At 41.9% G+C, this 16,188-nt stretch overlaps 1 protein-coding gene across 10 annotated transcripts in view; it reads left to right on the top strand.

Moving 5' to 3' along the window:
- BACH2 (BTB domain and CNC homolog 2) overlaps positions 1-16,188 on the top strand; it is a 195,729-nt gene that overhangs the window by 113,972 nt on the left and 65,569 nt on the right. Inside the window, exon 1 of one of the 10 annotated variants that reach the window (XM_026093411.2) lies at positions 90-339. The exons of the other annotated variants lie outside the window; for them this stretch is intronic. The gene's annotated coding sequence lies outside the window, so the exon portion shown is untranslated. Of the gene's footprint in view, positions 1-89; positions 340-16,188 lie in introns of those variants that run through there. 10 annotated transcript variants of the gene reach the window in all.

Here is a 16,188-nt window from a genome sequence, read left to right as displayed (position 1 = left end):
TCCATCTCACCACATCGAGTTTTGTTTTCACTGCTCTTTAGATCTATCCTTTCCCTCTGGCAGAGCTCTGCACAGTCATTTAGCGCCGGCTTTGGGGGTGGTGTGGTTGTTAGCTCAGTGGTGTATGACCCATTTTTTTCATAATACTTAGCTACCCGCGCTTTTACAGCATACATCACACATTCCTACGACCTAAATCGTCGCCAGAAAAGCGTGCGTCTGATTTCGGCCGTGCTGCGTAAACTGCCGTGCGTCGGGAGCAGCTGGCGCCGCGCGGGGCTGCGCGTTGGCTGCTCGGAGATGACGGGCAGTGCCGTCTAGCTGGCAATTAATGGGCAGGTAAGTGCAGGTAAAAGCACATTTTTTCTGGAGCTGACACTTAGTCTGAAATTATTTTGTTAAATATTAATTGCTAGCTTACGGCACGTGTTTCCTGTTATGATTTCTGAGGAGTTCAGAAGTAAGAGTGTTGTAATGGATGCTTTACTTTCTGTCATACTTGCGCTTTCAGAGGCAGCAAGGTAATTAATGACGGCAGATCGTTAACTCTCCTTTCCCCATCCCCAGCTGTGGCTTCCCTTATGCTTTTCTTTAGTCTGCTCTTAAGACAGACGCTTTTTTCTTTATTTCTTTTTTCATCAGTTAATTGAGTTAGCTTTCTGCAGCTTTTCAGATGATAATTAGGTTCATACTTGTGTCGCTTTGCCGAGTGCTTGTTGTAAGCGGAAAGAATCGGACATGGGGGAGAAAGATAAACTAGCGTTGTAGTAGGTATGGGAGTTTTATGTATAAAATTAAAAAGTAATTTGCAAAGCAAGTTGAGGTAAAGTGGATTTAAATATAATGAAATCATCCTTGACAGCAATTTGTTTCAAGTTCTTCTACTATTATGAGTGTAAAGGGATTTTTTTTTTTAATTGCTAGTTTCTGGGTAGAGTATTCAGCATAATTTCTCACAGGTAAGTGAAGCATTAACTCCTTGTATATCACTAATATGGGGAGCAAGGGGAGAAACCAAGAGTCAGGGAGATGCATCTCCTGCATTTCATCATTTGAAAATTCATCAGTGGTTAGCCAGCCAGCTTAGAGAAGAAGTCCAACAGATAACTAAGAGCAAGTAATTAATTAAATGCATGAAAATTCAATATGATACCTGCTACAGTAGATATACAGGGTGTATGAATATGTGCCATTGATGTTTAACAGAATCTAATGAAACTCCAAATACAAATTGGAAAAAAGTAACAGCATTTAGCTAGTTTGCATTCCTTGTTCAGATGAGCCATGAGTTCTGTTTTTTTTGCATTTATATACTTGTGCTGTAGGTGTTGGAAGTGTGGGTGGCCAAAAAAAAGCAGTGGTTACAATAAGATTTTCCACTTATTGCCCTTTGTGTACAACTAAAAATAAGGTTCAAATGCTTCACAATTTGTAGAGCAAGCATAATCGTTCTGTTGGCTCTAATGACTGGCTTACATGCAGCTTCGTCTCTGTCTGGTAAGTCCTGTGTTTGAATACTTGTAAATTTGTCTGTGTTGAGATGAAAAACGGAGTTTACTTGCAGTGTTGTGTAGCTGTGTTAACTTACCAGCTTTTTCTTATCTAAGAAAAAAAAGGAGTTAGGCTTAGTACATAAGTCAGAAGTGGTGATGAAAGAATTTTGGAAGCAGAATTGTTCTGGTATCTGGAAAAAGCAGCTTTAGAGGGGACTCAAAGATCTTTAAAATCAGCCCTCCAGAATTACCCTTGTGTAACTTGAACTGTTGATCCGGAACGTAATCTTTTGGGAAAAAAAAAAAAAAAAAAAAAAAAAAAAAAAAAAAAAAGGAAATCTATACAAATCTGCTGAGCATCAAGAAACAGAATTTTCAGTGTTAATTTTTGGCATGCAAAACCTTTTTGGTTTGGTTTTTAGCGCGCTGGTATTGAAATATGCTGTCTTGGTAGCTTTTCCAGGTAGTCGCACCGGTCAGGAATCTGCTAAATTAGTTGAAATATATTGAGCTGCTAAAACTGTTATGACCACATTAATTGATATGTCTCCTGTGGCCAAGAGAAACATTAAAGAGAAGATGTTGTCAGCATGTGCAGGGAAATTCATAGCTTTATGGTCTAAGGTTGGTGCTGTCCCTGCTTCACTCATTAAGTAGTTGTGGCATTTCCAGAGAACGAGTGTGCCTGTGCATTTCAAGCTTCTCGGTTTGATGTAATTCTTGTAATGGATGAGTGGAGAGCGAGCATCTCCTCAAGAGCTGCTGATCCGAAGGTACAGACGCTGAAAACTTGTTTTCCGTTGTGTGTCAGCTTGTTCTTCGCAGCCTGCTTGTCACTTTGTGACCTTTCCAGGTTTTTCCAGGCATTGTAGTGTGGCAGCAAGGTTCGTTTGTTGGACTTGAGCATTGGGCTAATTAAGACGACAGGTTTTCATTCTGAGTAACTCCGTGTGGCGCGGAGGATGTGATGTATGGGAGGCACTTAGAGGCACATGCAGTTGTTCCATGGAATATTGATGCTGGCTGCGGTGAGTTTTTTATTATGCAATATGAAATCCCATTAAATTACCTTAATGCAAACCTCCCCCTCTTCTTAGAAGGAAAATGCTGTGTGTGCCGTTACTACCTTCCTCTCATGGCCTTCTCTATGCCTTTTTGCTTAAATGCATGTTTCTGTTTTAACATCTGTGCATGTCCTTTGGACCAGCTGCTGATACAAAGCATAAAAGGCAAGAGAGCTAATGCAGTAATCAAGGCTTTAAATATTTCAGGTGGGAATGGGCTAAACTTCAGAAATAATTAGCTTCTGTGGTGGTGTTTTCTGCAGGGAATTACCTTACATCTGTTATAATTATGTGCATGTCTCAATCCTTTAGGTGACCAGATGCTGACAAGCAGTATAAGCATTTGTTGTCATTTTTTCTGTGGAATTTTCCCTTTTTGATACAGACATAGATTTTTTCCCCCCTACTTTCTACTGCTGCGCCTGGTGCAGATGAGTTCAAACCTGATCGCTTTGAAGATAATGCCAGGAGAGTGTGTGTCATGTGGCGAGCGCACTCATGCTCCATTCACTGTTTCTACACTTTCCAGTTGGATGAGACGGTTTTCTTTTCCGGGGGTATCACCACGCAGGCTATTTTTAGAAGTGGCACCGAGAACGCATTGTACAACTGTCGATAAACACTACAGTCATCTTAATTTTTTTCCTTGTATGGTGATAGCATTTTTGAAGCGTTCGCCTTTTCTTTAAGAGGTAGACAGATTTCTTTTTGATTGTTTTTAAGCACTTAAACATCTGCTCCAGGCAGCCTGTGCGTGTGTGTGTGCTGTACGCTGGTCAGAGTGAAAGGCAGGCACTAAATTAAGATTAGCGTAAGAGGCCGAAGCAGTGCAGTTGAGGTTTTCAGCCGAAGCGCTCTAGTTCACCTGTTGGATTGCAGAGCAGAGTATCGGCTCCCTTGGGAAACCCTGAGCTTGTTTTTCGAACTTGCCTTTCCTGCAGCAAACAGTCTGCAGTCAGACATTTTTGCAGTTGTCATAAACTCTGTATGGCTCTTAGTTTCGGGCATGCCTGGCTGAAATGGGTGAGAAGCGGCTTGCAGCGCACAAAGGCTGCCTTTGAGCAGCCCCCTCGTCATGGCACCCTGCGATGTGCGGGAGCTCCCAGGGAAAAGTGGGAGCTGGGGATGATGATATTCAGCCCGCGATGCCCTCCCACGCGCTCGCTGGGAATGGCGAACGCTTAGAAACACAGCCTTACAATGCAGTCGGATCCTGACATAGCAGCTGATTGTTAGCTTATGCCTTTTATGCGCTGGAGGAGCAGAATTGGCCAGTCATGGGCTCATTATTGCATTACTCGAATAATACGAAAACATTAGCAATGGAGATTTACTATAATGGTGTATTTTAAGTGCATCTCTGCTCTGCCAGTTTCGCTTCTAATGCACTCAGTTAAGGAGTGCTTTGGAGGTTATTGGTAATGGACGAATCTTCCGGAAAATTGGAATTTTCAAATAAGATTGACATTTGGAGTGAGAAATCTAAATCTAATGAGAGTATTTCAGCAGAGGTTTGTAATTAGGCATGAATGGAGTAAATTTGTACGCGCAGTCTGCAGAAGGGCACAATGGAAGGTGAAATTGCACACCCTGCAGTGAATGAGGGATGAAAGCCAATGTATCAGTGTCATGGCATGACAGTGTAGAGTATAAATGATACTGTCACTGAGTGCTGCAGAAGGTACCGAGGGAATTCCACTCCAGTAAATTACATTACTTAGACAGACCTGAAGGCATCATGTCTGAATGATTGGAGGGAAAAAAGGTTGTCAGCACAAAGCAGAAGATATTATAGAACAACTGGCTGCAGGGTTGGAAATCAGTGTTTTTCTGATGTTTACCATGCAGAGCTCTTTAGTTCCTTTTAAAGTTTTTGGTTGGATTACAGATGTATTCATGACACAATAGTATTTTTCCAGACGTTGTTCAGAGCAAATGCCGTCCTGCAGCAAGGATTGAGCATGCACAGCTCCCATTACTCAGGTAGGAACTGGGGCTCCTCCAGACTTGGGAAAAATCTAGTCCCATGTACCTCCCTCAGGCAGTGATCTTTATCCATTTCTTTATTTGGCTGAGGGTTTGTTTTTTCAAGCTGGGTTTTGATTGTAGGATGATTTTAGCACAGGTGTGTGCGCAGGGGCGGGTTGTTGCCCATTCGCATTGGTGCTGCCTGGAGGTGATGCGGTCCCAGCTGGGAAGCCTGGTCTGGGGCTGTACGCCTCCAGCTGGATTGGAATGAGCCGTGCCAGATGGTGGGACATGAACGTTGTTCTCTATGGTCGCATTTGAAAGCACTCGGGCAGCATGGTGAGGCTTGTGGGACAGCTCGCTAGGAGCCCTATGTCATGGTGATGGTGCAGCAAAAGTCCAAAGACTTCATCCATTTCAGCACGCGCATGCAGGCATATACCTCCAGCTGTTTTGCTCTTCACCCACCCTTTCCCAAGTAAAACCCACTGCTAATTTTTCCTTTTTCCCTGCAACCGCAGCAGTGATGCTGAGTGGAATAGCTATTTCTCACTCTTTTCTCTGTAATCACCTGTTGCATCCATCCTCTCAGGGGCAGTACCTCAGGGGTTGGTGAGAGCTGCTGTTTCAGCTTAACTGCTTTTCTGTCTCTGATCTGACATGCATACAACACCTTCTAGCTCCTGTCGTTTCATAGCTTTATTGTAGGTGAGGCAGTGCAGCTCCCACAGTTCTCCAAAACTGCCCCTTCTTGATAGACCTCTAAGATAAAACCAGCTTCTCCCCAAAGATGACGCGTTTCATTTCTGCAGCACGTGAAAAGCCTCACCTGCCTTGAGGCTTCTAGTAAAACTTCAGCAGGCTTTGTACTGCTTAAAAACATCTTTTTCCACTTGCCTACGCATGAAAACCATCACTGTATGTGCGTGCTGTAAATAGTGATTCGGGAGCATGCTTGATTTCTCCTCTACAAAACTCTTAAGAGCAAATAACTTCTGATTAGCAGCATTCACAAAAGGTAGGATGATAGACATGCAGCACAAATAAAATAGCAGTCATCAGGGTAGTTTTTTTCACCTGTATATATGGCATCAAGGTGTGGGAGCATTAGCTGGGTAATATGGCCAAACCAAACTGCACTTCTTCTGCTTCTTCTGAGAAGCTTGAGGTTCAGAGAGGAACCTCAGAAAAAGTTAATAGGTATTCAAGTTCAATTGGATCCTTTCTTTCTGTTTTTCAGTGTTATGAAAATAGTGGTAGAATCATTCATGGCCTCGTCCAAATGAGTAGGGCAGAATTCACGATTAAAAGTAATTCAGTGATTCTGGAATTTGTCCCTTCTAACACTGTTTGACTATTTGTAATAATAAACAGCCTAAGGAGCAAGTTTATTGCGTCTATATTCCTGTAACCTGTGTTAACTTCGCTGGAAATGGCCCATCTTTCTCTGAATACAGGACTCAGTCCTTGCAGCCTGTCTCTAGAAACCATAGCAAACCTACAGGCCAGATTAAAAAGCAATGAGGCATCCGTGGAAAAGAAGATGCCCTGCATGGATTCAGCAATGGAACAATTTATTAGGAGGTCCCAAACATAGCAAAAGGTGAGTGGGAGGTAGCAAACTGAAATTTGTGTCTAGTTGGAGTGTTTCCCACATTAGAATTGGGCTGGAATGGCGTAAAGAGTCGCATTACGTCTGTCTGCCTGGACAGAAAGTAGAGTTAATATCTGAAGGATATAAAGCTTGTCCTGCCTAGATCATCAGTGCTACAGGAAACCATTTTGTCCGGTGAAGCACCCATTTGTAGTGCTTGTAGCTATGCAAGCTGTTCCTTACTGTGTTGCTCTGTACATATTTTTAAAAATCTGCCATAATTTGCTTCTCTTGTGCTATCTTAACTCCAGAAAGCTGCCATTTTGGCACATCTATTTTTTTTTTCATGTTTGGAAAGCAAATGCTTTTTCTAATGCTTAGTCTCATTCTAGTGGTCATGGTCTAGCCACATTTGCAAAATGCGGCTCTGTGTTGTCATCCATCAATCCACAGAAAAAATATTTGCTCTTGCCTTCTTGGCTACATGCAGGTTGTTGTTTTCCCCTTCCCAAGCTGATCTTGCAGCATGAACACCTATAAACAGCACCTGTGAAGTCGTTGGGGTCACTCATGTGAGTAATGGATGCAAGACGGGACTTTAAAGGCTGCAAAATACCGTTACTGCAAGGGGGGGATAGGGTGGAAGAACAAATGACCAAACTCTATCCCTTAGGGAAAAATGAGAGACTAACCAGTACTGCTTTAACTGAGAGAGATATTGAGCATGTTCAGTCAGATTTGTATCCCCTGGCAAATTTATTTTGTTCTGTAAATGGCTTCCTGCTGTCCCAGAAGACTATTGCTATCTCTTCCTATCTTGTTTAATGGATTTCTAAAGAATCAATCTTTCTGCAAGAACGTTGTGGTTCAGTAACCCCAGCTTGCTATCAAGTCAATAGTTTACTCTTAAGTCTCCTTACTAACACTTTTGATAATGCAGGACTATAAAGTTTGACACAGCAGAAACTTCTCTATAAACTCTGATTTGCTTGCCAGAAAGTCAGCCGATTACCATTAATTCCCCTCTTATCATTAGTGTTATTAAACTGACGATGGATGTGTAAAAACTGCCATTTGCATGAAGTTCCCAAACTGCTGTAAAAGAGACTTTTGTTCTGACTTGGTAAGGGGAAGGGGGAAAAAAAGACAAAATAACACTACTTCTAAAAGCAGAGATGTTCATATAAAGACATGTTCTGAACAATAAGGTCATTTATCCATGTATGACATAAATACATAGGAATTTACATAGTGAGAGATCTTGTGAAATGCAGTAAAATGCACACCACTGGTATTGTGAAGTTCCCATCTATAAAGCCCTGTTCTCAGGGAAAAGCAGCTTTACTTTTGCTTTGAAAATCCATTATCATAAGCCATTTTTTAAAACACTTGTCTCACCGCAATATTAAAGCAATTTTATACCCTAAGAGCAGCTCTTTCGTAAGGTAAAGTGCAGTCTCGTGAGTGTATATGTAATTGCAGTTTATAGTACTTCTCACAATCCTAATTTCTCCCAAATTAACAAAACCACTCATCTTTTTAGGCTTTCCTTTTCCTAATTTTATTTTTTGGTCTCCCTGTTTTTGTCCCCCAAAAGATCCTGTCTAAAAAATACTCTTTTTAGCAGAAAAAGACGCAGAATGCTTTCTGAATTCATTGCAAAATACTCTTTGAATGAAGCACTTTAAGAGTTTAGTTTGAAAAGTTTCTGTCTCTCTCAAACTGCATGGGAGCATTACTATTTTGGGAGGCAGTGCCATCTGCTTGTTAAACCAAAAAGCTGGAAAGATGTTCTTCGTTCTAACATAGACTTTTGGTTCAATTCCACATAAAATTCCTAACTGATCTTTGCTTGCATTTGTCCCATCTACAAACTGGGGACGGTATGCCCCCCTTACCTCTGCAGTTCTCAGAGATCCTAAAAGAAGGATGTTCAGGTCATTGCATATGATGTGTGAGTATATGAGGTTCTTTACAATAGGTATGATGTGCTGTACAATACATTGAATACCTCCCTGCAGGTGTTCACAGCTGTAAGAGCTACAAAAAGGAGATAAAGAGAGCATCATAGCACAGGACACTTAGCATACTGCAGGTGGCCACTGCTCTTGGATGGAGGAGAGCGGTTCTGAGAGAGGGTTTGGGGAGGCTTGGTTGTGTTTTCCTGCTTTTTTTTTGGAGGGATGGGGGGTTTGTTTGCTTTTAAATAAAAAAGGGAGGAGGATGAGGTTTCCAGGGTCACAGATCAACTCTCAGCTTGTTTCAGCATAAGGGTTACTGTTGCAGTCAGTGCAAAGTCAGGAGCTAAGGAGTGCAGATGGGTGGAAGTAGGAGGTCAGGTCACAGAAAGCATAGGAGCAAGGTGAATGTATGTCATATGGACTGCAAGTCCATGGAAATGTCACAGGAGAACATGAAAAAGCGGGAAGAGGTTACTGCAGATGATGAAGACATTTCTTTGAGAAAGCAGAGATTTCAATGTATGTTATATTGCTGAAGTATTTGCAAATACGTATATACATAGACATTACAATGTCTTCATGACTGAAGAAATGTTTCATCCAATCTCTGTTGACAGAAAAGATTGTCTCCTGATAATTGCTTTGCTTAAGTGTCTGATAATATGCCAGAAATGAGAGCATTCTATGTTAGGTCATCTTTAATTATGCATGTACCACCTGTCAGCTTTAAATCTGGGGAAGATTAGTTTTCTCATTGGAATTAGGGTTGGGAAAAGAAGAGATCTTTCAGCAACAGGAATAGACCATTATAAATGACATGTCTATAGGGGAGTTTTAAAAGCAATCTCCTAATCTTCCCTAGTCATGAATACACTACTGGCACATGCAGGAATATTTGAAATATTGCCTGAGCTAGCTACAGTAACGATGGTTTTCGAAGGGACAGGATTTCAGACCATCTGTTGCATTTCCTAGTTTTCCTTTTCATCATTTCAAAGGAACAAGGAGCGCTGAGGTGGGGGAGGGCACACAGAAAGTCATGAGCACTTTTGGTGGTACTAGGATGAAATCCATCCTGAAATCCTTGCAATTTACCACCAATTAAAATGCACAGTAAAACTAGCCTGACCTATTAAGACAAGCCTATCTTAAATTATAGGCTCAAACACTGAAAAATGATGAGGGTGAGCACTTTGTGAAAAACCTGGTAAAGGTTTCTGAAGATTAAAAATTAACATTAACAGGGGTTGCCTTTACAAGGCCTACTTATGATACTAAAAATTACCTTAGAGAGGAAACTTATGTTTGTACAGGTTGGGGAGAGAGTAATTGTTTGAGAATAGTTGAAGAGATTTTTAGTTCACAGGACTGTTTATTTGATACAGAAATAGGTTGTAGACATCTCCTGCTTTTATGGTCTCCTTTACTCCGAGGCAAGTCTGGGAAGCCGGAAAAGGACAGCTGTTTGTCCTCTGAAATGCACCACTGTACTTGAAATCAGGAGTGGTTTTTGTTATGAGCAGCTAAACTTCTCATGTGATTCCAAAAAAAAAGAACATCCATCTCTTGTGAATTGTTTGTCCTGCTGCTTGTTGCTGATGTATCTGAGCAGTCTTTCACGTTGGAGATTGGGCCTCTCAACATGCGTGCTTCTGTCTGTGGCATGCACAGAGCAGTCACAGTCAAATCTGTGTTCCCCCCTCTGTGGGATTTTGGTTTTCCAGCTTCTGTGATCACTGCCTTGGACTCCTGGAAATAATTCTTCGGTTCTACTGATTACAGGACACTGATTGTTTTTCCTAGTAATACCTTCAGGCAGTGCTATTTCTGAAAATCTGTGATTTCGAACAGTAGGTCAATTGGTAAAAGAACAAGAACGAACAAATACAGGCAGATGGCTTTGGATGTAAGAGCATGTTTCCATGCATCTCACATTTGGCTTTAGCTGATGCTTCGTTGTTGCACAAGTATTTAAGGCTGTCATTTTACATTAAGTGAAGTGATTAAGTGGAGTTGTTCCTTCACTGCAAATATTGGCCTATGCCCCTTGTCCCTACCACCACCTTCCCAGCAGCACGGGCTGACACTGAAGAACGGATGGTTCTTCAGGACTTCCCTGGGACCCCACAGCAGCCTTGTCCCTGGAAGCTGGTGGTCATGTTTACACCGACATACATGGAAAGATTTTGTGAGACCAGTGATTGCACCATCCAGTGGGAAACTAAGAATTTGTTGCACTTCTCTTAAGAAATACAGTTGTATTGTTCTTGACATTTTCTCCCAGTGACTGCATTGGATGAAACTTGCCTGTTTATTCATTTGTTTAGGCTAAGCTTGCCAGGCTTACCTTTCTTTTTTATTTCTTCAGTAAATTAGGACAACTTCTCTTTCTTGGATTGTGCTGTGGAATTTTATCCAATTCTTAGACACAATCTGATTCCTAATTACTTGCTTCTTTCGCTCAGTATAGCAGTTCTAGTAGTATCAGTTGGATGTAGCTTAACTTTGCTGAATTTAAATGGAAAGGTATTGAGCAATTCCACAACTTTTTTCTCTTTTGTGATTCACTTGCTCTTCATTTTCACCACCTATTGCATGCTAAAGAGCTTTCCTGTCTAACCGTGGCCGCTGGAAGACACCTCTTTCATAGAGACTCCTTCATTAAATGTGAGGACCTGTGCATCTCATTAGCCTTCAGTTACTGTTGAGTTGTCCTGCGACACTGGGCACTGTAGGAAATGTCCCCATTTGGCAGTTCTGAAGACAAACAAACTCGAGGTAACTCAGTGCTCCGCTTTTGTGTCTGAATAATTGGACAACTTTGTCTCTAAATGAGATTTAAGGATACATTTAAGGATTAGAGAAATATTTACTTAAAACCAGACTTGAAGTAATGAAGCAAAATCGCTGAAAGGTAAAGCCCAAAGGACTGCCCTAGCAAGGGTTTTCCTGAACTAGCCCAGCTTTTGAAGCATGGCTTATGTAGTCTGTGGTTTACCCCAAGCCTGGTCTATCTTGGAGCCTCTTCTTGCCACATATTTTTAAAGATGGTTACTGAAGCTACCCAGAACAGTTGTTCTGGAAAATCTTTCTGTTCTCTAACCCAAGATGGCATCAGTTCCCTTGTCCTCTCTTATGATTACTTGTCCCTTTTCTCCCCAATGACTCTTCCCTGGAAATTGCCCACTGTCTTGATCACAGGAGGGATTAAGCTATCTTCTCCGTTTTTCTATACAGACTCTTTTTTAACAGTTCTGTTGTAAGCTTTGGCATACTGCTGCTCTTAAGCTTCATGCTCTTTTGCCCCATTTCTCTCTTTCAAAAACACTGCAAAAACTTTTCAAATGTCGGTTTTAGGTATCTGTTACAATAGAGAATTCTTGCTGGATTCACACTTGTCCTTCCACAGCAATGCTAAGCTTGACGCTCAAGGTGGTGAAGTTCAGAGCAATATGTTTACATTGAGTTATTCCATTGTATACACTGCTGATTTTAAGAGGAAGGGGGACCCTTCTTGGGATAATTAGTTTTGCTCTGTTCATAGATATGACCTCTTGCTAAAGCATGTTTTTTCTGACTCTGAGTTGGTTGCTGACAGCCAATATTATGAGAGTTCATTGTGAGTTTCATGGTCCATGTGTGCTTATGTATACATAACACAGACAAATGAAGCCACGGAGAGATAATGAAGGCAGCGATGATAAACCCTGTGTGAGTGCCCAATAGAATGAAGCTTTTGAACAATCAACATGGGCCAAATTCCAGCGCTTGTCTGGGTCATAACGATGATGAAAATTGCCTTGTCCTTTAACTGACTGCACCAATTCTCTGCTCAACATACTATTTCACACACTAGAGAATTTTTAAAAATGCAAAACTAAGTATTTACATTTTTATGTTAATAGTTTCAGGTGATTTCATACTTATGAAAACCAATGCTGCTTTAAAAACAAATAGCTGTATATATACTTTGCCTCTCTTATGCATTCCTAAAGCAAGTGCCTAGTGATCTTAACTTGTAGTCAAGAGTAGACTGCAGGTAGGTAGTCAGCTCTCTATTACCTGCAGCACTGGCCACGTAAGCATCCAAAGCAGATAGCTTGCCTGTACCGCCGCAGCCTATCTGTAAAATGGGGATAATATGGCACTTTTCAATGTGCCCTTCTGAGGCATATAGGTAAAGGGGTGTGTGGATCACACAAATAGCTCAGGTTTTGCAGCCTTTGCAGGGCAAGTCAGTTGTCAACACAATACTGTAGATCAATGGTAAATAAATGCAACCTTCTTGAAAAGTTCAAGTGGGCAATCAGAGCAGGAAAAGTGGTTTCTTTTACACTTTGGTTGCAGTGCATTTGTGGAGTGATTTCAAGGAAACCTCTCAGTAACAGGAAACTGCTACTGCAGGCATTCGATGAACAAGCTGTGTAGTTGTGCTCGGTGCCTGCTGTCTCATTCCTCAGGCTGCTTAGTAAATGCGCAAGTGTGTCCACAATCAGTCAGGCTTAGGTTTTTTTCCCTGTGCTAATGTGTCAGTATTTTATCTCACATTTGGTGAGAAGGGAAAGCAGTGATATAAAGACTTTTTTCCCTTCTCTTAAATAGGATTGATTACCACAGTTTTAACAGCATTCCAAAAAAAAAAAAAGAGAGACAATTGATTTAAGGTGGCCTGAGCCTCCCTTGAGATGGTGCATAATGACATTCACACTGGAAAGAAATTGCCTTTACCCACCTGTGTGCAGAATGGACATTCCTATTGCAGCAACTCCTTTTGGTTGGTTGCAATTAATACAAACACATATAGATATATAAAGGCACCTCTCTGATTGCCTCCAGGCTGCCTCCCTCTGCTCCCAGCCAGGTCAGATCGAGGGCCTGCCCCTCTCTGTGCCTTTCACGCAAGTCACTGCCCCTTCGGCCCTGGGGTATCTAATCTGCTGGGCAGTAGCACGGGGGAGTCCTGGAGGGTCGGGGGCTTTCTGTGCCCTGCAAGTTTGAATTCCCTCCTGTCCGTTGCGATGAATATTGCAGAAACCTCGCGGAGCCAGGGAAAGCTTTGTGCTTTTCCGTGCAAGTGGTTGCCAGTTCAAATCACGTCTGTCGTGTTGCAGAGATGAGCGTTGCTCTAGATGCAGTGGGTTAGTGGAGTACTGGAAAGTCACATTTGCGAGGGGTTCCAGGCTCCCGTCTCATCTAATCTGTCACCCAGGGAAGGAATCTGCTCTGACAACTTCGGCAAATGCTGCTGTGCTGCTTTCGCTCTTTTTTTGTTGTTGTTCCCCAGCTGTGCCCTTTGTTTCTGCAATGCTGTTTTTGTACCACGGATTTTTTGTACAAATTGATTAGCTTTAATTTCTTTTCTCAACTACCTGATTTTTTTCACATTGCTTTAACAGCATCCTGGTGTTAATTCACATGATATATGATAACGTGATGTGATACCCCTCCCTAGTTAGCAAAATGTTAGAATAGCTGTTGGCAGCCTCTCTTTCCTGGAAGAGTAATTAGCAAGTGGAATTACTCAAAGATGTGCATACTAGCCTAAGTAGGCATTTTCCAGCTGTCTGCAAGTTCAAAAACTAGTAGGGACTTTTCAGACTCTAACACAAGATTAATTACTTGCTACTAGAAAAAGAACACTTACAAAAATATGTACTGTGCAATCAAGGCTACTGTGTTTTCTTTCTTAATTTGAAAATCAGCTTCCCTGTCACAAACACCATCGTTTTTACGATGTTCAGTAGTCATTCTCCTGAGGAGGCAAGCCCTTATATTACATGGGGATGTCAAGCTCAAATGCAAAACAATAAGCTTTCTGATACAGCTCTTAGGTCTTCATTTACATTGATCCTGATACTGCTGCATATAGAGATGCCTTGTATGGGAAGCGAATGGTGAAAATGCTTTTGTGCTGGCTGCTTGAATTAGGATCCAGAACTCCATATGCTTCCGTGCACGAGCCAGGACATCACCATTTTCCTTCTCCCTTTCTAACGTGCAGGAGTTTCTGTCCGTGTTGCTTTCTCTAGCAAGCCCTTTGCGAGACTGTGCCTCAATTTTGCATAAAGAAGCTCACATAAATCAAGTACAGCCACACAGCTGTGCTAAAAGCCCCCTTTTTGTCCACGGACAGCTGTTGTCAGCTGCCTTTTATTTCCCCTCTATCCTATTCTTTCGCTCCTCTGGGATCAGCCAGAGGATCACTGGAGCTGTGTTTGTGCCCCGATGTAAAATACTGCATCCCCGCAGGTGGAACAGAGCAGCCGGGAAGCGCCATCGTGCTGCATTCCGACTCCTGGACTGTCAGTTTTATTTTAAGTGTAGGCTCTTACTGCCACTTCCATAACCTCTTCTGCTCTCTGCCTTTCGCTTGACATCTACTGTGCCTAATTTTCTAAAGCGCAGATGATCATCTTGCAGCACAGTCCTCACCCCCTCTTCAGCCTCTCGCCAGGGAATCGTCTCCCCCATCTCATCCGTCTCCGCTCCGATGCTCCTCTGATCTCCACAGCTCCCTCTCTGCCTGGCTTAGCTCCTGTGACTTTCCCTTCCCTCGTCTCCCTTTGGAAAAGCATCGGCCCATCCTCCTTTGGAGGGAAGGACAATTTCCAGCAACTGTTTTCCCATTGTCGCCTCCATTCCCACTTCTTTTCAAACCTCTTGGCAGTGGTTCCCCCTCTTTTTTTCTAGGCAGCAAAACCTCCCCGTCCTGCCTGTCCACTCTTTTCTGCTTCCTCCCAGCATCCTTATGTACTCGCTGTAGTCTGCAGCCGCTTTATCTCTGGCTTCTTGAGTTTCTTTCTGCTCGCTGAAAACACTGAAAACTGGCTGTTCTTTCCCACGATTCTTTCCTCTCTCCTCACCTTTGCCACTCAACCCTCCTGGTAACGGCCGTGGCCGAATTGGACTCCTGCCACTTTCAACCTTCCCTGTTACTACAGACCATTCCCCTTGAAATGTGTCCAACCATCCCTTCATTTCCTGCTGTGTAACTTTTGGTCAGTAACCTCCCAGCCTCTTCATGCTCCTCTCGCTCTGACACCGGGCTTGGTCCTTTTCCTCTCTCTTATCTGAGACCCTCTCACTCATCCGTAATAACTTGATTTTAGCTTCCATGTGGATGTTGCTCCTGGCTCTTGCCCTTCACTTCAACTTTTAACCATTGGCTCTGGACCAGTCCCATTTTGTAGCTTTTCTCACACATCTTTTCTCCTTTATTATTACTGAAAACATTTGCACAAGTATCTCTTTCAAGATTTTAATTTCTCCTCTTGCCTATTCTCCATTTGGAAGAATTCCTGCCACATGCAGAGGAGATGAATGTATGTGTATGTGTACTTCAGGTAAGAAATAAATGGAATAATTGCTACAAATAATATTGAGCCACTTAATTTGTACAGGGTTGAAGGAATGTTTCCTGCTGATACAAATCTGTGTAGCTGTATTAACAGGCCTGGGGCAGGGATTGTTTTAGTAGTGATCAAGTCATTTTTTAGCGTTTGGAAAGCTCATACCAAGCAATATGGGCATTAACGGAAACATGTAATAACAATAGCATACATTTTCTAAGAGGTATTAATTGAACAACATGCATGTGTATGGGTATATACACATATTTATAAACACATGCATACGAGTGTGTATATATATATATACAAACACACACACATACAGCTCAGTTTTTAAAATAGTGTTTTGAAGTAAAAAAAGCATTATTTCATTTATTACAAAGTAGTGACTCTGTCCAAAATCTCAGCAAGCAAAAAGTATTTTTGAAATAGTATTTTAATATTCCTTTGGGCATATAACTAAGCTGTGTCTTTCTGTGACTAAAATTCTTGAGGTAATGTCATAGATCTATAGATATACTTACCTGATCTTGACTTTTGATAAATATAAATTAACTGACCCTACTTCTGTAAGACCTGAATTGTGCTAATGGCAAAATCAGCATTCAGTCTGATTGTGGAAAATTCTGTCTCTTCCTTTCATGCAACTATGTCACCTGTGTGGTCAAGTTTGTCTAAAAATATTGGATTTGGTTCTGCATGTCAATACTTATCATCTTCTGAGAGTCCCAGAAACACAGTACATTGATTTAGTTGGAA

This window comes from Dromaius novaehollandiae, chromosome 3 (assembly GCF_036370855.1).
Source record: "Dromaius novaehollandiae isolate bDroNov1 chromosome 3, bDroNov1.hap1, whole genome shotgun sequence".
Taxonomy (NCBI): domain Eukaryota; kingdom Metazoa; phylum Chordata; class Aves; order Casuariiformes; family Dromaiidae; genus Dromaius; species Dromaius novaehollandiae.
Note: the sequence above shows the minus strand (reverse complement) of the source record. Positions and strands in the feature narration are given on the sequence as shown.